The sequence below is a fragment of the Giraffa tippelskirchi genome, chromosome 8 (genome assembly GCF_054371585.1).
Source record: "Giraffa tippelskirchi isolate mGirTip1 chromosome 8, T2T-mGirTip1v1.2.pri, whole genome shotgun sequence".
In the NCBI taxonomy this organism is placed as follows: domain Eukaryota; kingdom Metazoa; phylum Chordata; class Mammalia; order Artiodactyla; family Giraffidae; genus Giraffa; species Giraffa tippelskirchi.
Window position 1 is genome coordinate 28,774,670 of NC_137282.1, and position 23,727 is coordinate 28,798,396.

The 23,727-nt window shown below is 47.8% G+C and overlaps 1 protein-coding gene across 15 annotated transcripts in view; it reads left to right on the forward strand.

The window, feature by feature from the left end:
- ACSL1 (acyl-CoA synthetase long chain family member 1) overlaps positions 1-23,727 on the forward strand; it is a 275,902-nt gene that overhangs the window by 210,812 nt on the left and 41,363 nt on the right. For 7 of the 15 annotated variants that reach the window (XM_081521821.1, XM_081521837.1, XM_081521824.1 and 4 more), the window contains exon 1: positions 5,015-5,192. The exons of 5 other annotated variants lie outside the window; for them this stretch is intronic. The gene's annotated coding sequence lies outside the window, so the exon portion shown is untranslated. Of the gene's footprint in view, positions 1-5,014; positions 5,193-11,992; positions 12,195-20,368; positions 20,842-23,727 lie in introns of those variants that run through there. 3 more of the 15 variants (XM_081521823.1, XM_081521827.1, XM_081521826.1) reach the window with 2 other exon arrangements.

A 23,727-nucleotide genomic window follows, 5' to 3' on the forward strand; every position in this document is an offset into this window, starting at 1 on the left:
ATGTCTCTGCTTTTAAATATGCTATCTAGGTTGGCCATAACCTTCCTTCCAAGGAGTAAGTGTCTTTTAATTTCATGGCTGCAGTCACCATTAGCAGTGATTCTGGAGCCCCAAAAAATAAAGTCTGACACTGTTTCCACTGTTTCCCCATCTATTTCCCACAGAGTGATGGGACCAGATGCCATGATCTTAGTTTTCTGAATGTTGAGCTTTAAGCCAACTTTTTCACTCTCCTTTTTCACCTTCATCAAGAGGCTCTTTAGTTCTTCTTCACTTTCTGCCATAAGGGTGGTGTCATCTGCATATCTGAGGTTATTGATATTTCTCCTGGCAATCTTGATTCCAGCTTGTGTTTCTTCCAGCCCAGTGTTTCTCATGATGTACTCTGCATATAAGTTAAATAAGCAGGGTGACAATATACAGCCTTGACGTACTCCTTTTCCTATTTGGAACCAGTCTGTTGTTCCATGTCCAGTTCTAACTGTTGCTTCCTGACCTGCATACAGTTTTCTCAAGAGACAGGTCAGATGGTCTGGTATTCCCATCTCTTTCAGAATTTTCCACAGTTTATTGTGATCCACACAGTCAAAGGCTTTGGCATAGTCAATAAAGCAGAAATAGATGTTTTTCTGGAACTCTCTTGCTTTTTTGATGATCCAGCGGATATTGGCAATTTGATCTCTGGTTCCTCTGCCTTTTCTAAAACCAGCTTGAACACGACCTTACCTGGAGACAAAGTCTTTACACAGGTAGTCATGTTAGAATGAAGTCATTATCATGGACCTTAATCCGGTTTGTGCATGTGTGCATGCTCAGTTGTGTATGACTCTTTGCGACTCCATGGACTGTATCCCACCAGTCTCCTCTGTCCATGGGATTCTCCAGGCAAGAATACTGGAGTGGATTGCCATTTCCCCCTCCAGGGACTGTCCTGAGCCAGGGATCGAACCCATGTCTCCTGCTCTGCAGGTTAATTCTTCACTGCTGAGCCATCAGGGAAGCCCATAATCCAGTTTGATTGATATCCTTATTAGGAGAAATCTGAACACAGGCATTTATGTTTATGGAGGGAAAACCATACAAGGAGACACAGGGAGAAGACAGCTATTCCCAAGGCAAAGAGAGAGGGCTGGAACAGATTCTCTCCCCACAGCGTGAAGAGAGAACCAACCCAGCTAACACCTTGATCTTGAACATCTAGCCTCCAGAACTGTTGTTTTTGTTCAGTTGCTCAGTTGTGTCCAACTCTTTGAGACCCCATAGACTGCAGCACACCAGACTTCCCTGTCCTTCACCATCTCCCAGAGTTTGCTCAAACTCATGTCCATTGAGTCGGTGATGCCATCCAACCATCTTGTCCTGCCTTCAATTTTTCCCAGCATCAGGGTCTTTTCAAATGAGTCAGTTCTTCCTATCAGGTGGCCAAAGTATTGGAGCTTCAGCTTCAGCATCAGTCCTTCCAATGAATATTCAGGGTTGATTTCCTTTAGAATTGACTGGTTTGATCTTCTTGCAGTCCAAGGGACTCTCAAGAGTCTTCTCCAACACCACATCAATTCTTTGTTGCTCAGCTTTCTTTATAGTCCAACTCTCACACCCATACATGACTACTGGAAAAACCATAGTTTTGACTCAGTTCTGTTCAGTCAATCAGTTGTGTCCAACTCTTTGCGACCCCCATGGACTGCAGCACACCAGGCTTCCCTGTACTTCACCATCTCCCAGAGTTGGCTCAAACTGATGTCCATTGAGTCGGTGATGCCATCCAACCATCTTGTCCTGCCTTCAATCTTTCCCAGCATCAAGGTCTTTTTCAGTGAGTTGGCTCTTTGCATCAGGTGGCCAAAGTGCTGGAGTTTCAGCTTCAGCATCAGTCCTTCCAATGAATATTCAGGACTGATTTCCTTTAAGATGGACTGGTTTGATCTCCTTGCAGTCCAAGGGACTCTCAAGAGTCTTTTCCAACACCACAGTTCAAAAGCATCAATTCTTCGGTCCTTGGCTTTCTTTCGGAGAAGGCAATGGCAATCCACTCCGGTACTTTTGCCTGGAGAATCCCATGGACGGAGGAGCCTGGTGGGCTGCAGTCCATGGGGTCGCGAAGAGTTGGACATGACTGAGCAACTTCACTTTCACTTTTCACTTTCATGCATTGGAGAAGGAAATGGCAACCCACTCCAGTGTTCTTGCCTGGAGAATCCCAGGGACAGAGGAGCCTGGTAGGCTGCCGTCTGTGGGGTCACAAAGAGTTGGACATGACTGACTCAACTTAGCAGCAGCAGCAGCTTTCTTTATAGTCCAACTCTCACACCCATACATGACTACTGGAAAAACTATAGCTTTGACTAGACGGACCTTTGTTGGCAAAGTAACGTCTCTGCTTTTTAATATGCTGTCTAGGTTTGTCATAGCTTTTCTTCCAAGGAGCAAGCATCTTCTAATTTCATAGCTGCAGGCACCATCTGTAGTGATTTTGGAGCCCAAGAAAATAAAGTCTCACTGTTTCCATTGTTTCCTCATCTATTTGCCATGAAGTGATGGGACTGGATGCCAGGATCTTCACTTTTTCAATGTTGAGTTTTAAGCCAGCTTTTTCACTATCCTCTTTCATCTTCATCAAGAGGCTCTTTAGTTTCTCTTCACTTTCTGCCATAAGGGTGGTGTCATCTGCATATCTGAGGTTATTGATATTCTCCCAGCAATCTTGACTCCAGCTTGTGATTCTTCCAGCCTGGAATTTCGCATGATGTACTCTGCATAGAAGTTAAATAAGCAGGGTGACAGTATACAGTATCCTCCTTTCCCAATATGGAACCATTGTTCCATGTCTGGTTCTAACTGTTACTTCTTGATCTGCATACAGGTTTCTCAGGAGGCGGATAAGATGGTCTGGTATTCCCATTTCTTTAACAATTTCCCGCAGTTTGTTGTGATCTACACAGTCAAAGGCTTTAGCATAGTCAATGATGCAGAAGTAGGTTTTTTTCTGGAATTCTCTTGCTTTTTTGATGATCCATTGGATGTTGGCAATTTGATCTCTGATTCCTCTGCCTTTTCTAAATCCAGCTTGAACATCTGGAAGTTCTCAATTCACTTACTGTTGAAGCCTAGCTTGAAGGATTTTTGAGCATTACCATGCTTGCATGTGAGATGAGTGCGGTTGTGCAGTAGTTTGAGCATTCTTTGGCATTGCCTTTCTTTAAGATTGGAATGAAAATGGATCTTTTTCAGTCCTGTGGCTGCTGCTGAGTTTCCCAAATTTGCTGGCATATTGAGTGCAGCACTTTCACAGCCTCATCTTTTAGGATTTGAAATAGCTCAGCTGGAATTTCATCACCTCCACTAACTAACTGTTCATAATGATACTTCCAAAGGCCCACTTGACTTTGCACTCAAGGATGTCTGGCTCTAGGTGAGTGATCACACCATCGTGATTATCCAGGTCATTAAGATCTTTTTTGTGTAGTTCTTCTCCAGAACTATAAGATAATACATTTCTGTTGTTTAAGTCACCCAGTTTGTGGCACTCTGTTGTGGCTGCCCCAGCAAACTAGTATACCACGGACCTTGGGAAGCATCTGAAGAGGCACCGGGTCTGGAGGACTGGCTGGAGAAGTCAGTGGGGAAGAAAGGGACTGAAATGATGAAACCACAGGTAAGGAGAAGGAGACCTGGACAGAGGTCTAAATCCAGGACTAGCCAAGTGGAAATCAAGAAAAATGAAAGTGGAGTCCACTGTTTGCTTTAAATGGAGAGTCTAGAGCTAGCAGATCTAACTGGAGAAGAGAGCCTAGGAGAAGCAAGCTGTTGCAGAGGCTGGGCTGCCTCACCATCGGTGTACCACGTGCAGATGAGTGCTGCTGCCGCAGCAGATGCTCTGAGCCAGTGAGAGGGGCCCAGAAGTCCTTAGGGTATTATCATGGCCTCAACCTGAGTGTTTGAGGCCTCAGCCAGCACAAGTTCACCTGAGCAGAAGTACCTGTACACTTGCCCTGACTATTATGGATGCACTCTGGAGGCAGACTGCCTAAGTTCCCACATAATTTTGCCCTCCCTAGCATTCAACCTCTCTGGGCCTCATCTGTGAAAAAGGAATAGAGACTGCACCCACTTCATAAGGTTATGATGAAGATTCAAAAAGATAATGCATGTGAAATGTTTCAGTAGAGGTTATCTGTCATTATTAGGGGCGTTTATTCTAATTCTTCTCATGCCTCCAGTTCAAAGCAGTACTAGACAAGAGTCCTCCATTCACCACTGGGCACACGTGCCACTGTAACTAGGACCCTGGTACTAGAGGTTAAGGCTACTGGCAGGCCTCGGGAGCTAAGAGGAAAAATACCATTTGGACCAGGAGCCTGAAAAAAACTGTGTTGGGCTCTGGAAGGCCCCAATGGACATCGCATGCACGCAGACAGAAGCCCTCAAAACCGCACGGCCACGGCTGAGCCGCGAACGGGCCCTCAGAACTTGGCAGGTGGACACTGTCCTTGAGTGGTGTCGAGCCTGCGCTCCGATCCAGCTATCCTGGGGCTCATCTGTCCTGTTGGCCTCATGTCCAGAGCTCTGCAGAAGTCCAGAGCAGGGCCTTTCCCGGCCAGGGACTCTGGGTGAAACCAGGTTAAAAGGATCACGCAAGTTCTCTGCCAAAGCCAATAGGAAAGGAAAGCCCTCTGGACCCCCAGGGCGCCTCCCTTCAGATGCCCCCGCCCCAAGGAGTCAGAGGGCATGTTGTTGAAGGTGGAAGAGGCGAAAGGGCGTCTCCCGGCCCCCCCCCCCGGCACTGCAGACTTCTGGGCTGAGCCAGCACAATTTACTCTTTGCCCTTCCTTGGACTCCTTGTGAAATCCAGGGCAGTCCGGACGCCTGGAGATGCGTTCGTCCCCCGCGGTGCCCCAAGCTTCCACCAGCCGGCGGGCACGCGCTCGACCGGACAGCAGGGCTGGCGCGCGGCGGCGGGGCAGCTGTGGGGGCGGGCCCGAGGCGGGGGCGGAGCCTGGGCGGGGCCCGAGGCGGGGCGGGCGGGGCACGCGCTGTGGCCTCAGCCTGGCTCCTAGGCTGCAGCGAGCTGCTGGGGCGCAGCCAGCTCTCGGAAGCGGCGGCGGCGCCCTTAAATAGCATCGGGACCCGGCCCGGGGCCGGCAGTGGGCTGCAGTGACAGCCGGCGGCGGACGGCCGGGCCTGCGGAGGAGGTGAGTGCTCCTGCTGGCGGGGAGGGGGGAGCCGCATCCGTACCCGCTGCGGCGCCGCCCGGGTCTCTGCGGGGGCTCAGGTCTAAGGCTGCCCCGCCGGTCGGAGCCCAGGAGGTGGCGGCCGCCGCGGAGACTCGAGAACCCGCCCTCGGATCGCAGCGACGTTCCGCTTTTCCGGCCTCTGCCCGGCGACTCCCCGAGTTCCCTCCGCCGCGGAGGCCTCCAAGCCGTCCGATATGCCGCCGCTTCCTGTGCAAGAGAGCCGGCGATGCCAGCCCGCCTCTCCCCCGGGCGGCGCGGGCGCGGGGCTGGTGCACGGCGGGGTGCGGGTGACGCGCCCCGCAGACCCGGGTCCTTGTTTGTGTGTCGGCGGGGACCGCCCAGCGGGAAGCCGGACCCGGAGCTTCAGATTCGTGGCGATGACCGCCGCGGGGCCGTGTCGATGCTCTCTGGGTCACGGCCTCCCTCTTGCCCCTCCGAGGCGGTTGGAGGCGTGCTCGGATCGCGCGTGGAAGCATCAGAGTCTCAGCGTGAAAAGTGGTCACTGCGTGCCGCGCTCGCGGGAGGGTCAAAGGCAACATCTGAAGCCGGTGGCCACATGTGGAAATTCTCGCGGTGCCTGCAGAGGAGTGCCACAGCTGCTTTGCATGGCCGTGATGGAGTCGTTTTAAAGAGCCTGGCATGTTTTGAAATTAGGAAGTAAAAATCATGATATCTATCGCCTTGCAGCCTAGATGGAGCGTGGTGGTAGGTGACTTGAATGAACACGTGGACGAGAACACAGAGACAGATGCTCCTGTTAATCAGTGTGTAGGCTAGAATTTGCAAACCCCTTCCCCACCCTACCCACTTTCAAGGTTATGGCGCTTAATTAATACCGTTATAATAGTGCCCTTGCCTTTGAAAGTTCAAACATTTAAGCTTCTTGTTGGTGCAGGTGTATGTAAAGTGCCCCAACTGTTAATATCCGTTTATTTTTTTACCTTTGCTTAGCATGAGAGAAACTGGTTAATTTCATAGTATCTGACAAATTTCACCTGTGATTATTATCTCCTAAACAATTATTTGCTTAACATTTACAAACTAAAAGCTAGTTGGTACCTCCAGCTTGATTCAGCTTTTTCAGACTGAGGTGGTAGGTTGAATTGGCTTAAAACTTGAGATTTGAGTTGATTGTCTGGTTGGATGGGCTTGAGAAGGTGGGACCTTTAAAGTAACCTTCCCTTCCTATCAGTGTGGAGCCAAGTCCTGGGAAATGTTCATTCTTCTTCTGATTCAACTGGGAGAATCCCTTCTCAGGCTGAAACTTGACTCCTCATGTGGGAAAGGGTGCATTAGACTACAGTCTTTCAGAAACTAAAATTCTGTGACTGAAAAAAGCAAACCCTGAAGAGTAACCCGCTTCATATCTCCTCCCTCACTTAAGATAGACACATCATAGACCATGTGTTAGAGACCAGTTTTCTGCATTTGCTGTAAATTGAAAAGACTTTTAAAATCACCCTTCTCTCACAGTTATTAGCATGTTGACCTATTTCTTTCCTGTCTCTGTTAAGCATAGTTAGGCAGTATTTTTTATTATTGTGGGCAACCTGACTAAAAAGAATCTCTGGGCTTTTAAATTTGGGGCATTTAAGAGAGCGATACTTGTGACACATGCAGGTAAAGAAAGGTCTCTATTTATATCATACACGTCGATTTCTCATAAGTATCACAGCTTTTGGTTGAGCTTTGGTATAGCTGACTGTGTACCCACATGCCACAGTGTTCTGCTTGATGTCTAGGGCAGGCTGCATCTTTGGTTTTGATGTAGCTGTCTTATGGAAGTTTGGAGGAGGGGAATGGGGAAAGATTATGTTGTTTTGTCATTACAGCTGGGGATTTCTCCTCTCTCCCTTCAAGTTTCACTTTTCTGGAAAGAGCACGACTGTAGGAATAAGTAGTCATTTCTAGACGTGATGCTCAGTAACCTTGGAGGGATAGAATAACTTTTTAAGGTCAGTTTCTGAATTTATTGTGCAAATTTGCCACCTATGTCCTGTGTCCTTTTGCATTTACTCTCATAACCAAATTCTGTCGATGGTGACAGAATTAATCATGCTTCATGAATAGATTTATTTGGATGATGCAATGGTTTAGGCTCCTGTGTTCGAAAATACAAAGGAATATCCCTTAAGGCAGCTCAGAGCTGTAGGTACACAAAGTCCACTTCAAGCTCTGCTTTCTGACAGGCCACGGCCAGTAAGGAGGGAGATCAGAGGTGCCAGTTTTTGTTGAAGGTTAACTGTCCAACTTGGTGTTCAGACAAACACATTAGAGTCACTTTGCTTTGACACTCATTCCTGGAGATCAAGTCTCGGTGAACAGAGCTAATCTGAAGCTGCCAGTGGTTGAGTTTGAGTTTCAATATTGTAGTCGTAACAGGAGCTTTGGGGAGCTTTTAAACAAATACATAGCTGGACTTGATGAACTGGAAAGTGGAGGCGGGCTCACCAGTGCCTGTGTCCCCAGCCCCATGTCATTTCCTCTCCCATTTGTCACCTAAAATGCTGAATGGGAACTCTGAAGAACTCCTAGTGTGTGAAGCTTGAGGTGATGCATAATTTGTACCACAGTGACAGGAGAAGCTGGTCATCTTCATCTGTCTGCTTTTTCACGTGCTAACATTTAGAAGTTCTCCACTGTGGGCTTCCCTGATAGCTCAGTTGGTAAAGAATCCACCTGCAATGCAGGAGACCCCAGTTCGATTCCTGGGTCGAGAAGATAGGCTGGAGAAGGGAAAAGCTACCCACGCCAGTATTCTGGCCTGGATCGCCAAGCATCGGACATGACTGAGTGACTTTCACTTTTCACTTTCACTGTGTTGAAGAGGACACAGTATTTGTGGTCACCTTTATAGAATCAAGACGGGAGGGTGAGATAGGAAGGATCTTCCCCAGAAATTTGGCCAGCTTGAAGGGATGGCACATTCTTTGGCAAAAAACTTGGCTAGAGGTGAGGACCCTGCTCCCCTGTGCTTCCTCCTGCACATGCACATTCAGTTGGAGGCCAGTTCTGTCCCCACTATCTAAGATTTCAGGACTGGTGGCTCCATGTAGTTGTCGAGTTGTAAATAAAAATTTGAAAGCTGTCTAACTCAAAAACCATTTGCCTCAGAAAAGCTATATAAGTAAAATTATATATATTTATATAAATACAGTATATAATTATGTGGTGTATAATTTATATAACATATCCATTTAATATTATAATAGAAATCTATGCTTGTTATGGAAAATTGAGAACTATAAAAAATAAATCTAGGAGTTTCCTGGTGGCTTAGTGGTTTAGGATTCTGGGCTTTCACTGCTGTGGCCTGGGTTCAGTCCCTGGTTGAGGAACTAGATCCTGCAGGCTGCTTTTGCTTTTGCATTGAAGATATTTTTGATCATTTGACTTTAATGACCTAAGTTATATTGTGGACACTTTCTCCATGTTGTTACATACTCTTGAAAAAAATGAGTTTTGAAGATGACTGTCTTATATAGTTTATGCAATATGCCATAAATTATTTACATTTCCCCTATTATTGGACATTTAGAACAGTTCACTAAATATCTTGTATATTTCAGTATATCTTTTTTTTTTTTTTTAAGTTAGGGAATGTTCTGCTTTAAAGGGGCTTCCCTGGTGGCTCAGAGGGTGAAGAATCTGCCTGCTAATGCAGGATACCTGGGTTCGATCCCTGGGTTGGGAAGATCCCCTGGAGAAGGGAAAGGCTACCCATGCCAATATTCTGGCCTGGGAAATCCCATGGACAGAGGAGCCTGACAGGCTACAGTCCATGGAGTTGCAAAGAGTTGGTCATGACTGAGCAACTAACACTTTCACTTTCACTGCTTTAAAACTGTTGAAATTGACCATGATTTGGAAATTATTTTTTATTACTGAACAGTTTTAATGAACTATGGGTTCATGTGTTTTAGTCAAAAGCTGTTGAAATAAGGATTCATGCTTTGGAAAGATAAGTAGAAAGAAGTTAGGGCATCAGAGGGGGAAGTGTGGGCTGCCTTTTAGACCATTTCCTCATTTGAGAGGGACTTCTGATAAATGTATTATCTGTCCATTGGCACACTTGCTTGGTTGCTATAGAAATTGGCACTTTCCCCACAGGTTTGGTGTGGGGAAAATGTCCATATACATAAGGCCAAAATGCCCGGAGTACTATTTATTCTTTTGTTAGCCAGAGTAAATAGAAAGTTGCTACAGGAGCTCCTCTCCTGCCAGGCTTAGCTGTCAACTACGAAGCAGGGCAGTGTTAGCTGAGCGAACAGTATGAGGGGTCATACAGCCAACAGCACCAGGCACTGCTCTCAGCGCTTCAGAGCTGGTAACCCAGTTCATCGTCCCAGCTACCCTGTAAAGTAGTCCTACATATATCCATATCTGATGAAAGGCAGAAGGGAACAGACACAGAGATTAAGTCTCCCAGACCAGGGTTTGAACCTCGGCAGTCTGGTTTCAGGGCCAGAGCGCCTACTGGCTTGGCTCTTCTTCTTGAACTTGAAAGGTTCTTAGTCTAGGGGGGCGCCCTGAAAAGTTCCAGGTTATCCAGCTGGTGGCGAGACTGAGGACAGAGCTGGTTTCTTCCCTGGCCTTGCTCCTTGGCTGTCCCCTGTCCTGTTCACACGTTGTCTTCACCATCAGTGGGCTGAAGCGGCGACAGATTTTGATTCCGTTTGTTCGCCCAGTGATAAGATCACCTGCTACACAGCTGTGACTTTTTAGAGAATTAGGGAGCAAAAGGCTTTGCCTGCCCTAGAAGTTGGTCCTGTTCTAGATTGTGCTGGAAACCTTTAAATATTTTGTGGGATATGAAGGCACAGAGATATTGTCTATCAGTTGTGGCCTCCTTTCCCCAAGACAATTTTAGGCAGAACCCCAGTATATGAAATAAATAAAAGCAGGGCTGCCATGTTTGAAGGAGGGCAGGGTGGGAGTCCCAGGTCACATAGGCTGGAGATACGGTTGCTTCTTGGCCTCAGAGACACTCCAGCACCCCCCTGGCTTCCTGGGTCCCTGAGGGAGCCTAACTCACTCATCACCTGACATAGTACGTGGTACCCAGGGGCGGAGTGACTTACCAAGGTTACATAAGCTGTGTTCCCCTCAGGCTGTGACACACAGTGGAGTTTGTTCCTGGGCCCTGTGCCTACTGGAGGAATAGCTGGACTGTGGTGTCATCCTTGACTTGTGCGCTGAGACCCAGCCAGTCGGCATTTTCTGTTATTCTGTACCATGCTGCCCAACACACGTGCATTTCCTCCTTTCCTTGTCCAGGTTGCCACCCTCATCCATGGTCTGTCACCTCTAGTTTAGAAAACAAGGGTGCTTAGTTAAAAAAAAAATGATGGTGACACTTCCTAACACAGAGTTCTGATCAAATCCCTCCTCTGCCCAGAAGCCTTCCAGGGTCCCTCTGGAAGGCCCCAAGTCTTCGGGTAGCTTGGCTCTTCGGGGCTTCTGGAGTCTGGTTCCAACCTGCTGTCTCCCGTGAGTCTGCCAAATGGCCATGTGCTGGGACTTTTGGAAAGAGACTCTGGTGGCACAGGGTTGAACCAAGGCCTCTGCACCCATGACTCTGTACGTGAGCTCTGTCTGCCACCTGACCCACCTTCCTGTGTCCCGGGTGAGCCTCCCTGGCATGCCCCCCCATCCCCCAGCTGCAGTGACATCCTGGTCCCAGCCTCCTTGCTCATGGCCCTGCTTTCCAGAGGCCCTTTTCCTGGAGTGACCCTCACCGCCCTCAGACTCCACATCACTCACTGGAACCCTCAGCCAACAAGAGCTGGTGATTAAGATGTTGAGACACTCGCATTCTGGTTAGAAAAGAGCTGCTACCCCGAGCACCCACCCCTAATTCAGAAACCGAAGGGTTAATGCCTGGCTGGGGGAGGCTCTCCTGAACCCGGTTCTGGTGGTTGGCCTACTTCTGTTCCAGTCGTTCGGTGCCTAGGTGCACTGGTTCTTCAGTTTCTGAGTGGCACAGCACCCCCCTCCCCTTCCTTTGCCTCTTTATATGTGCTTAGCTCAGTCCCCCAGATAGGCCCCCAGCCACCTACTCAGCTCTGCATTTAGCAGACCTGGTCACTGTCGTTTCTGTGTCTTCAGCAGCATTTAACACAGGACCTGACTGCTTGTAAGTACTTAATATCATCTGATGACTGAGGCCAGGAGGTATTCAGACGGACCATTATCCCATAGACACTGTCGCTGATAAGAATGCACGTTTCATTGTTCAAGGTTTGTATATTATAATCCCTGCAAGGCTCAGATCTTGTAGCTGACATCAAGCCGTTGAAAATCCCCAGTCCAAAGCTTGTGCTTTCCCGGGGTTGAACTTGGCAAGACAGAGGGCGTCTGAGGTCTCTCCGGGGGTAGCTGGTTATATTTGAGCAACAGGTGGCTATGGGCTTCACAGGAAGGAGATCGATGTCAAGTTCTAGACAATGTTACGTAACTGTACTGTAGCCTTCGTTTACCTGGTATTCCTACCAAAAATCCTACCTTGTTTCTGTGTGGCTGGTGAAATTGTCAGATAGTTGTTTGTTCCTTCTCTAGGATAGTTAGCCACACTGTGCCTCGGGCAAGCGTTGGAGGTGCCCCAGACGGAGCAGGGACCTTGCTGTCAGGCAGTCCAGCCTACCACCTCACGTGGGAGGGACCCGCGATCAGAGGGTGCGCCAGGCAGCTTGAGCAGCCTAGATGCCAGAGGCAGTGCTAGGCTGAGTTTTCCCTCCTGACATGAGTCAGCGACCAATGCCTCAGACTCCAGGGCCTCTTGGGAGGGCACACAGGGACTCTAGCTGTGAGGTCTGGGACAGACCACCACTGATGAGCCAGCCCCTTGGCCTGCTGGGGGCCTTGCCTGGAACGCTTGGCCTCTGCACTGACCTGGGTGCCTGTGACCCTCACTGTCCTGCCCTCCCCAACGTTCTTCTTTCCATCACGGGGCCTTGCAAGGTATTTTTGTCTCCTTCCTGAATGGCAAGTCCCTGGGCAGCCTGGGCGGGCACCGTTAGCCCACGTCCTGGGTGCGGCGGGCTTCTTTCTGCAGGTGCTCCAGTGAGCAGTTGCATTTATTGCCGCCCATAATCAGGAACTGACCAAGACTCTCAGCAGGCAGGTGACACAGAGGAGGAACACTGGTCTCCAAGATTGGGGGTACTGCCCACCCTCTGTTGTGGGGTAGACCATCTATTAGGTTGCAGGTGGATGTGTTACAGCTTACATAGATGTTTACTTTTTAGCTTTCTTTTCAAATTCATAATTTTGTTTCATAACATCCAGAAAATATTTGAATATAGTTTATAAATAAGTGCATCTACATGTTAGGGGTACATTTATGTACGATTTTTGATGCATTATCAAAAGTTTCAAGAGCCAGAAGCTCCTTCTCTGCCATCAGTGTGGCAAGATCCTTCCAAGTGCCATTTTTAAAATGAGAGAATTTGTTAGTGAAGGGAGACTAGACAGTGCTTTGTGACACTGGGTTGTGATTCATGTCAAATTGGTCTCTGACTTTAGGAGAGCCAGGTTAAGTCTGGAAGATGTTTTACCTTTGGACCCAAGACTTGACAGGTAGAAAGAAGTGTCCTTAGGACAGGATTCCATTTCTTTTACTCCTGTGCACCCTGCGTGTGTGCTAAGTTGCTTCAGTAGTGTCTGATTTTGTGCGATCCCATGGGCTGTAGCCCGCCGGGCTCCCCTGCTCATGGGGATTCTCCAGGCAAGAATACTGGAGTGGGTCTCCATGCCCTCCTCCAGGGGATCTTCCTGACCCAGGGATTGAACCCATGTCTCTTACATCTCCTGCACTGGCAGGCAGGTTCTTTCCTGCTAGCTCCCTAAATACTCTCAGTGTGTGTATATGTACTTTTTTTTTTTTTTGCATGTCAATTAAATATCATGCTGGGTTGGCCACTTCAAGTCAATATTTGTGTTGGCTCTTTTTGTTTAAACCTTTGGTCAGTGGCAGGTGGCCATGTATGTGCCAGTCTTAGTCCTTTTAGAACCAAGTCCCCGAAGCTGTAGGATCATAGAGCTAAAATGGGCCTCAGAAGTGTCACCTGAATGATAGGATGTTTGGGATTTGCTTTTGTGTTTTAAGAAACGGATGTAGAATGAAACAACATTGACAAGGTGTTGATCGTTATTGAAACTGAAGCTGGGATTGTTATGGGTACATGGTGGCTTCTCGTACTACCCTATATACTTTTGAATAGATTTGGAAGTTTGCATAATAAAAATATAGACAACGCATGAGGGGGAAATAGAGACCGAAAACTAGCATTGCTTGTTCCAAGGAGGCCAGATTGGACAATCTCTTACCACCTCCCCTTCCTTCTTTTAAACACTGGGGCATTATTCTATAACTCTCTGCAAGTGGTTGGATTTTTTTTTGTCTTTAGCTTCCCCAGGGCTAATCACCTTTTCTTATAGTTACCTGAACTCTGGATGTAACCCTAGCTGCCAAGGGCTCCCTCATCTCTCCACTCACAATGAGCCAAATCCTGTTTAACCTTTTTTCTTGTCTCTCCCACTCCAACACCACGGAGGGCATCCCCAGGGCTGAAATCTCTAAATGCTCAAAAGTGGATTTCTTCCAAGCTTGAGAGTAGCTGGCCTCGCTCTGGGTCAAAATCTGACTTTTATTCAGTTTTCCACTCACCCCTGCTCTGTTAGCCGTTTTTCGGGTTTGTCCATCCCTCTGAAACCCTGCTCTATTTTGAGAGGTGTAAGTAACTCTACCCAACCATGTGTGTCCCCTTAGCCTTCTTCTCCAGGTCACTGCTATTTGATCCCTGCGACCTCTGTGGGCAGCAAGGACTGGGCTGCTTCCTCTGTGGCTCTTGCAGCTACCCGGCTGCTCTCCTGGGAGAGAGGAGTGTCCGGGCCTCTGGTGTATGTCACCAACGTCTTTAACCCACCCGCCACCCCGGTGACTGCCAGCACAGGCTGGGCCTCGGTGTTTGTTCACCTCTGCCTGCCTTTGCCTGTTCTTGTCTGGCTCCTGGCTCACTGGACTGACCTCCCTTTGTGCTCCAGCCCATACACAATGCTTTCTCACCTGTTGGCTCCTGGAACCAGGGCGCTGGATAGTTTGGTTCACTCCTGCAGATGCGTTAACTCTTAAAGGTTAGGACAGATGGCTTTCACCCTATCTGTCACTCTGTGGGAAGGACAGTTTACCACCTGGGACCCTTTCTAGAGTAGGTGAGAAGTGCATAAATACAGGAGGAAAGGAACTGACCTGACCTAGTTATAGCTTCTTTATCTTGAGAAATTAAAAAAACAGCAAAGTACAAAGAATAATAAAACCATAAAACAGACATCCATAGAATTGATGGTTTTTAACAGCGGGTTGTTTCCTTTATATGTTTTCTTTATCTACGTCCCGCTTCTGGGTGGGTGGGATCCTGTTATTTGGTACTGAATGCCAGGACTGTGTGGCCAGCCTGGGCCTCTTCTAGCATCATCTTGGAGATGCGCTGTGGTATGTTGGTGACAGAAAGGGTGAATCTTTCCTTGTACCCCCTTTCTCACTGCCCCCCGCCAACTGCCCGCCACCCCGGCCCACCCTGGCAGCAGGGGGCACTGGCTCAGGGTTTTGCAGCTCACGGGCATGGCCAGTCCCTGGACAGACAGCTCTGTGCACGTGGGTCTAGCGTTCTTTCCTGATTCTCTTCTGCCTCCTCCCATAGCCACGACCGGAAGTTATATGCTAGCTTTGGACAGAGCATCTGAGGGGACCCCAGGACTTTGGTGCCTTCCCTGTGTGCAGTTCCTTGAACAAATGGACCTCCTCTTCCCGGTCCTGAGGCCTTCAGAGGAGGGCCCCTGCCAGCTGGGTCCAGCCCTGGTCGTTGTGAAAGGACTTTGGTCCTATTTCCTGTTCAATTGTTCTCCCCTTCTCTTGGGAGCCTCCTTCCTCGGGGTTTACTTTGTGGTTTCTTGCTGGCCAGGGAAGTGGAGAGGCTTTTCTTCTGGGTTGTTTCAATGGCCAGAGGAATTTTCCTTCTTCTCCAGCTGTTATCATAACAGGCTCTCCTTGTGTTGCCTGACCGCCCCAGACCATGGTGTCATGGTCTATGACATGTGGGCCCGCAGACGTAATGAGGGCCCTCCCCGGGCGCAGATCAGCTGAAACCACATGCCTGTCAGACCCGCTCGTGAGCAGGGAGCTTGGCCTGCAGCAGCCTCTTCTGCCATGGTTCTTGCAGAAGCCTTGGGTCAGCCTAACAGACAGCCTCTTGGTCTCCGGCCCCTGAAGCAGAGCCGACTGGCCGCAGGGCTGCGCTGTCTAGGGCTGCTCCCTTGTCTGACTCGTATCAGGAAACGGCCCTGCCCCTATGTGACGCGTATCCAGACACCGCCTGACGGTCGTGAATTGCTGTGTAAAGACCAGGGGAAACATCTTGCTTCTCTTAGGAATTTTGTTTTGAATGGAAACACCTCCTCTTAGATCCATGCTGCCCTGGCTCCTACCCTACTCTCAGAGGCTCTGAGGTGACCTGGATATCTTCACTGGGCAGGGCCTGACTGTAATTACCACTTTCCCAAGTGTGTACCTGACAGGTCTCTGTCAGGTGTTGAAAAGAGGACAGAGGAGAGCTGTGTGCCCAGTGGTGTTTTCTCTCTCAGGAATGCTGAGCAGGTAGGTCCTGCTGTGAGCATTCCTTGTGTCCCAGATGGCCACTCTGGGCATTTCTGAGGGCTCCTCACGCCAGTCCCTGGGTGGCTTCTCTGGTTTGGAAGATTTGCTTTTCTGTCAGAGAAAACACACTTTCAGAAATTGGTGGCCAGCCCTGGGGTCAGGCTCTGGACTCAGACTTTCCTCTGGCATTGGCTGTTCTACTTAAGAGAGGCCTTTGTGCTCTTGCCTTCCCCATGGGCAGCCTTGATTTGTTTTACACTAACATACAACGCAAGAAAATTCCACAAAAACATCTACTTCTGCTTCATGGACTATGCCAAAGTCTTTGACAGTATGGATCACAACAAACTGTGGAAAATCCTTAAAGAGATGGAAATACCAGACCACCTTACCTACCTCCCAGGAAACCTGTATGCAGGTCAAGAAGCAACAGTTAGAACCAGACATGGAACAGCAGACTGGTTCCTAATAGGGAAAGGAGTACGTCAAGGCTGTGTATTGTCAGCCTGCTTATTTAACTTATAGGCAGAGTACATCATGCGAAATGCTGGGCCAGATGAAGCACAAGCTGGAATCAAGATTGCCGGGAGAAATATCAATAATCTCAGATACACAGATGACGCCACCCTTATGACAGAAAGTGAAGAGGAACTAAAGGGCCTCTTGATGAAGGTGAAAGAGGAGAGTGAAAAACCTGGCTTAAAACTCAGCATTCAAAAAATGAAGATCGGTATCCAGTCCCATCACTTCATGGCCAATAGATGAAGAAACAATGGAAACAGTGACAGATTTTATTTTCTTGAGCTCCAGAACCACTGCAGATGGTGACTGCAGCCATGAAATTAAAAGACACTTGCTCCTTGGAAGAAAAGCTATGACAAAACTAGACAGCATATTAAAAAGCAGAGATATTACTTTGCTGACAAAGGTCTATCTAGTCAGAACTATAGTTTTTCCAGTAGCCATGTATGGATGTGAGAGTTGGACCATAAAGAAGACTGAGTGCTGAAGAACTGATACTTTTGAACTGTGCTGTTGGAGAAGACTCTTGAGAGTCCCTTGGACTGCAAGGAGATCAAACCAGTCCATCCTAAAGGAAATCAACCCTGAATACTCATTGGAAGGACCAATGCTGAAGCTGAAGCTCCAATACTTTGGCCACCTGATGTGAAGAGCTGACTCACTGGAAAAGACCCTGATGCTGGGAAGGATTGAGGGCAGGAAGAGAAGGGGACGACAGAGGATGAGATGGCTGGATGGCATCACCGACTCAATGGACATGAGTTTGAGCGAACTCTAGGAGATGGTAGAGGACAGGGAAGCCTGGTGTGCTGTAGTCCATCGGGTTGCAAAAAGTCAGACATGACCGAGCGACTGAACAATAATAGCACAATCACACGTGTGAATGGATCTCTAAATTTCTGCGAAGGAGAAGCGAAGATGGTCGCCTTAGATAACCATGGGGTGGCATCATGCTTAAGTTTGAGTTGGGAAGGAGACTGTATTAAGGCTGCGTGTCAGGGGTGGCTTGCCCTCTTGTGTATCTCTTGGCCTCCACGTCCTCTGGAAGGTGCTGCTTCCTCCCAGGGCCCTCACTCACACAAGCAGGGTGGGTGCTGAGGGAGCAGGCTGAAGTTTGAAAATACCTTGAATACCCCCTTTCTCTTTGGAGAATCGCAGCTCTATGTATATGGTACATCTTCTGGGGCTTGCAACAGAGAACCAGGCAGAATCACAGAGTTTTTCGTGACTCAGGAAGTGTGTAGGAAGCACTTATCCTAGATAGGGCACCGTGCGAGGGCATCTCGAGACAGGTGGGCCGGGGCACCACCCCACCAGGAGGGGGAGCATACACCCATCAGAAGCACAAACCATCATCTCTCCACTTCATGATTCTACCATCATCCTCCAGGCTCAGAAACTCAGCCTTCCAATTCCTTCCCTTTCCACACCCCCCCATCCCCATTTATATCCACTTAGTTACTAAATCTTGGTCAGTATTTTTGTAAGTGATTAAGATTGAAAAAAAATTCTGATAAAATATAATATATACCATTTGAAACCACCGTCAAGTATACAATTTGGCGACATTAAGTACATTCCCAGTGTTGTGTAACCATTACCACGTTCTAGTTCCAGAATTTCTCATCATCTGAAACAGACACTGTACCTGTGGAGCAGTTCACTCCCACCCACCCCACCCCGGGGTAGCCTCTATTTCTGTCTGTGTGAATTTGCCTAGTTTTGGTCCCTTGTATAAGCAGGATCATACACCATTTGTCCTTCTGTGTCTGACTTCTCTTACTTGGCATAACATTTTCAGGGTTTGCTCGTGTCTTGGCGTGTATCAGAATTTCCTCCTTTTGTGAAGGCTGAAGACTATTCTACTGTGCACAAGCCCCGTTTGCCCCTTCACACTAGGAGTCACACCCCAACTTTTTAAAGCCCTGTGTGTCCTGGCTGTTTATTGTCCTCTGTGTTGTGTCCCACCTTTGTCTGGCTTTGGATCTCACCGCGTACGCTTGCCTCTCCAGCTGCAGCGGGCTTGCCCTTGGCCCTGGCGCTAGTCCTGTTCTTGTGTGGAGCTGGGCGGGTACTTGAACTTCCCTGCACTGTCTTCTGATCTTTGCATTGATGGCCATGACTCCATGCAATGAGGACTGTTAGGAGCATTAAGCATGCTCTCACGGGTAACTGCTCAGCACCGGCCTGACACATGGCGCGTGCTTAGCGAACAGTGGCCTCACAGACGTTGTAACCTCATGCTGATTTCCCTGAAGGTGTACCTTCCCTTCTCCTGTGTGACTCAGCCCTGTCATCCGTTCCAGATTAACTTCCCCAAATCCTAGAGGTGAGGTTGGGAGTCGCTTCTCATGGTTCTGTTTCTGTCCCTAGAGCCCGAAGTTAGACCTCCACATGTAGCTCCCTGGAAAGGGTGCAATCAAGTCTACCATTTTTTTTTTTTTTTGGCTCTTACTTAAGCCACCTCATTATTCTCTATTTGGTATCTATACTGTCATTATGCAGTTTACTTCAAGCTTCGTGAATGGGGTTGCAAGATTTTGCAGTCTATACCCCCACGTGGATATTAAATCAGATCCCTGCCCAAAAGAAGGTTAGGTTTCCCCAAACTCTCTTTAAGTCCTCTTTTAGAGTGTAACTAAGGCTTTCCCACTTCAGAGTGCTCTCTTGGATGCTATTTTGAACAATGGCAGTTGTGGAGGGGGACACCCAGTCTTGAAGCCAGCCCTGCCAATCCAAGTCTTCAGTTAGTCCGTTCAGTCGCTCAGTGGTGTCCGACTCTTTGCGACCCCATGGATTGCAGCAATCCAAGTTTTGGGTTCTTATAAAAGTCTAAAGCAAAGAAATTGAATGCTGGCTGGGTAATTACTTCTGGGAGCTGGGCTTTACAAAGGCAGGTGTTGGATATTTTTGTAAAAAGCAGTGACGTGTGTAGTCTAGTTATATGAATATGGACCCATAGGACAAATTTTTTTTTTAAACTGTCGTAATATTATACAAACTGTATTCCTGTAACTTAGGAGAATTTTTGCAGTGGTAGCTGCAGATAGAACTTCAAAAAATGCTTCCATTTAACCAGCTTAAATGGGAGAGAAAACTGTGAAGATATGCTATAGAAAACTTTAATCCTCAAAAAATGGCTTTGGGGTTTCCAGAGACCCTATTGGAAGAAGCACGTTCAAAGACTTTGAGTAAGATATTCATGAAATGTGAATAGGAAAACAAACAGATATTTATAAAGTAATGTATATTGTTGGATGACTTAAAAATATGTGTAACAGAGAGACTGTTATAAGTAGGCATTTGACCATTTCATCTAACCCCCCCAAAATATATCCGTTCCAGTTGGGCACATTATATTTGGAATTTCTTTATTTGGGGGCATATGTGGTAGTGGTGGCCAGTGGCCAGTGTGAATGGGTGAGGCCTGGCCCTAATCTTATGGGTTAAAAAAAATCAGTCTAGCCCTATACTTGCCTGGGAAAGCTATGTGTCCCACTCTTGGACAGCTTTAAGGAGGTGAGCAGAGAATGGTTGAGTATAGAGTTATTCAACTTGCCTAAGCTATTTCATTAAATCAGCTTTCAAAACGCAGAGCATCTCTGTTCCCTTTCTCCTTTTAACATCTTTTTGGAAATTGACCTGGGGAGCCACAGAATCACTTCAGTGATAATTCAGCGGGTTTAAGGTGTTCTTTGCTTCCTCGGGAGGGAGAGCCCCAAGGCAGCGGATGGGGATAAATTCCCGCGGAACTACTTGTTCCACATGCCCGGGGTCCCACCCTAACCCAGGTGGTCCTTCTGTTGCTCATACTCAAGATGAGGAGACGGTCCAAGGGCAGTGACCATGGTCAGGAATTCCCGTATGGAATGAGGTTGGGCCCGTGGACTTCGGCACCTCTGTGGAGCTTCTGTAGCTCCTCTCTCTACAAAGAGAGCCCGACTGCTCATTTAGCTCCAGAGGGGATGGTTTAAATAAATCTAGCTTTAGGTACTCTGCCAGCCAGGGTTAAGGAGCAAGAATCCAGTGGGTTTGGAAAGGCCCGTTGAAAGAACAGCACACGGCCTGGCCGCTGCTCTCTTGTTGCTCCCGAGGCCCAGCTCTGCCCAGCTAGTGCCGGACAAAGAGGGTGCTTTCAGGGCTCTGTAAATAGCCTATTGTGCAGGGGAGGAGGTGGAGCAAGGAATGGCAGTGTCTTGCCAGCTCGGCCTGCTGCTTTAAGGCGAGATGTCAGGACTTCCTCGTTTGCTGCTGCCGGGGCAAGGGTGCTATTTATGTGGGCTTGTTGGAGGGCTGCATTCCTGGTGAAATAGTCCATCAAACCGCTGTTACTCAACTGGATGAAAGCTTGAGGACCTTCAGAAGGAGAGAAGGATCCAGCTCACCCATTTTGAGGGTTTATAAATGACACAAAGAAAATAAAATGCTAATGTAAGTATCTGCAGAATCACCGGAGCTGTGTGTGTGTGTCCTTAGAAAATGATGCTCTTGTGGGTCACACGGAAAGTGACCCTGAGCCACTCTTTTCCTGGTGCAGATAGAATGGTAAGAGGTGAACCTTTGTGTACAGTGGGTCTTGAACCCACATGCTCCGAGGCTGGGGTGAAAGGGGGAGATGCTAGCAGCTCTGTAGGACATGGAGGGTGAGATGGATTTCAGATGCCGAGCTCTCCTATTAATAATGCTGTGGCATGTGTGTGCTGGAGGGATCTGTAGAGGCTGCCTGCCGTCATGGTTCCTAACCTGGGGCGTGGACTGCAGGGACCTTGTGAGCCCCAGGTGCACAGAAGAGTGTGCATGTCCCTAGTAGAGAGAGTCAGCTGCCCAGCAGAGGGTAAGAAGGAATCCTGTCGAGGAAAAAATGTGAATGTAGTTGGGTTGGTGTCCACGTCTTGGGAGATACCTTTGGGAAGCCTTGGAAGTGTCCAGCCTCAGTTTCCTCATCAGATTTTATATTGTGATGTTTAGATAAGACACACGACGTGAAAACCTTTCCAAAACACAAAATTGATACTGTGTGTCGTTTATCTCTTCTTCCCAAAGTTCAGGCAGCTGGGTACTAGGACTTGTGTTTTCTGACAGTCATGCATTCGGTTTTGATTCCCCTGCCTCTACATCTGTTTCCATCTATTTAAAGGCGTCCTTCACTCTGGTTCTTTGTGTTGAGCTCCTGCCGGGTTTTTCCCACCCTTGGGATGCTCCCTGTCGTCTGTAGTTTTAGACTCCAGCTCTATAGGAGATTTGAAAGACTCAACTGAGTGAGCTCACGTTCTGTAGTTGTGGGAGTAGCTTTAGAGAAAGAGAGGCAGGCTGTCACTAGTCCTGTGTTTTCAAGAAATACTGGCTGTTTAAGCCTTTAAGCCGATTGAATCATGTTCTTAGCAAGCAGTACCATGATTATATGCCTTGGCTATAAAAACTTCCTGAGATGATGATGTAGAAATTTGCTTTCGAAAAAAATTAGGGAAACGATTCCAGCTAAAGCACCATTGGAACAGTAATAAAATCTGCGTTTTATTTATTTTACTACCACTTGTTGGCTAGTACATGCGTCTTGTGATACTTCTGGAAGACCTGATGCAACTGTTTTAAAGCCTGGTGTTTGTGTTCACCTTGAACATTTAAAGGCTATTTATTGTGGGCAGTTTTCTTTGCATGTAGGTCTGCGTCCATTTCTAAAAGCCCAAGAGCTTTTTCCTTAAAAGCAGTTAATCAGAAGGGAAATGATTTATAATGCCTGCCATTCACATTTAAGAGTTGTTCCTTATGTGGTTCTGTTATGAGATATTGCCTTTGTTCTTCATTGCGTGGACTATAGTTTTCCCATGTATAACGTTAACCAGTTTGTTCAGCAGAGTTGATTTGCAGCTTTTTACCTGGCTCCCATCCAAGAGGTGTGAATTAAACTGATACTGAAGCTCCAATACTTTGGCCACCTGATGTGAAAAGCCAGTTCATTGGGAAAAGACCCTGATGCTGGGAAAGACTGAGGGCAAGAGGAAAAGGGGGTGACAGAGGATGAGATGGTTGGATGACATCACCGACTCAATGGACATGAGTTTTGCAAAGAGTTGGACATGACTTAAGTGACTGAACAGCAACGATAAACTTGTCGTCGTCACCCAGTAAAGATAAGAGTTTAGCTGGATTTAACTCCTTAGCCTTACAGATTAGTACCTAACAAAGTGTTTTTGCAGGGATGCTACTGAATCAGCAATTTTCTGTTTTCTCAAAGTTTTCTTTCTTAGACTTATTTCTAGAAATAGACATTTCTTTTTTAGTATAATGCTGTCTGCTTGTAGCTTGGCTATTACCAATGCTTAAGATAAAAAAGTTAATCACTTGTTTATGACTGTGTTTGTTTATGGGGGGATGATTTAATATTCTCACACAGGGCTGTGAGTCTGTTGAACAACTCTTATAAATTCACATGATCTAGGTTTTATGAAAACGATTTCAGGGACTTTAGGGAGACAGGAGGGAAGGGCAGGGATGTGTGTAATAAACTTGAAGTGCCATGGCTGATGAAGACAGCCAGAGTGATTGGAGGGAAAAGGAGGTATGCACATTTTATGCATGTTTCTGTGCATCCGTGGAATTACGGTACTGTTTATGAAATCTAACCACTTGGGGCTACTAGGACCTGGACTCTGTCTACCTATCCTTAAAGTCTCGGTGTCAACACCCTCTCCTCACAGGGGTCTTCCCTGATCACTGGATCTTAACAGTGCTAACACTTACCCCACCTGCAAACAGATAACTGCTTTTTTTAAGTTTGTATCTCCCTCACTTGAACTTGGGCAAACTCTGGGAGATGGTGAGGGACAGGGAAGCCTGGCGTGCTGCAGTCCATGGGGTCACGAAGAGTCAGACACAACTTGGTGACTGAGCAACAGCAATCTCCCCCAGTAGCTGGTTAACCCGTTGAGAGCCCCGACCAGGTCATGGGCACCGTCTTCCAGCTCTGAGCCTACACTAGATGTTCACATTTGGTGAATGGCTGGGGTAGGTCAGTTCGAGCTATGAATTCATCTAGAAGAAATCTGCTGTCAGCGTACGGCTGACAATCAGTTCCTTTCTTAATCTGTCTCATGTCTGTTTGACATGACCACCCAGCATCTGATCATTCATTTCAGTGTTTTGTTTTTTAAATATGCCCATTGTCTCTCTTTACCGGGGAGGAGAGCAGAAAGAAACCAGTGTCTGCCTTGGGAACTGGCACCAGCAGTGACACTAACTGATGCCTGTCCCTGCCCATGGGTGGAGCAGTGGGGTGACTGCTCCCAGCTCCTCATTGGCCCATCCTCCACCGTCTGT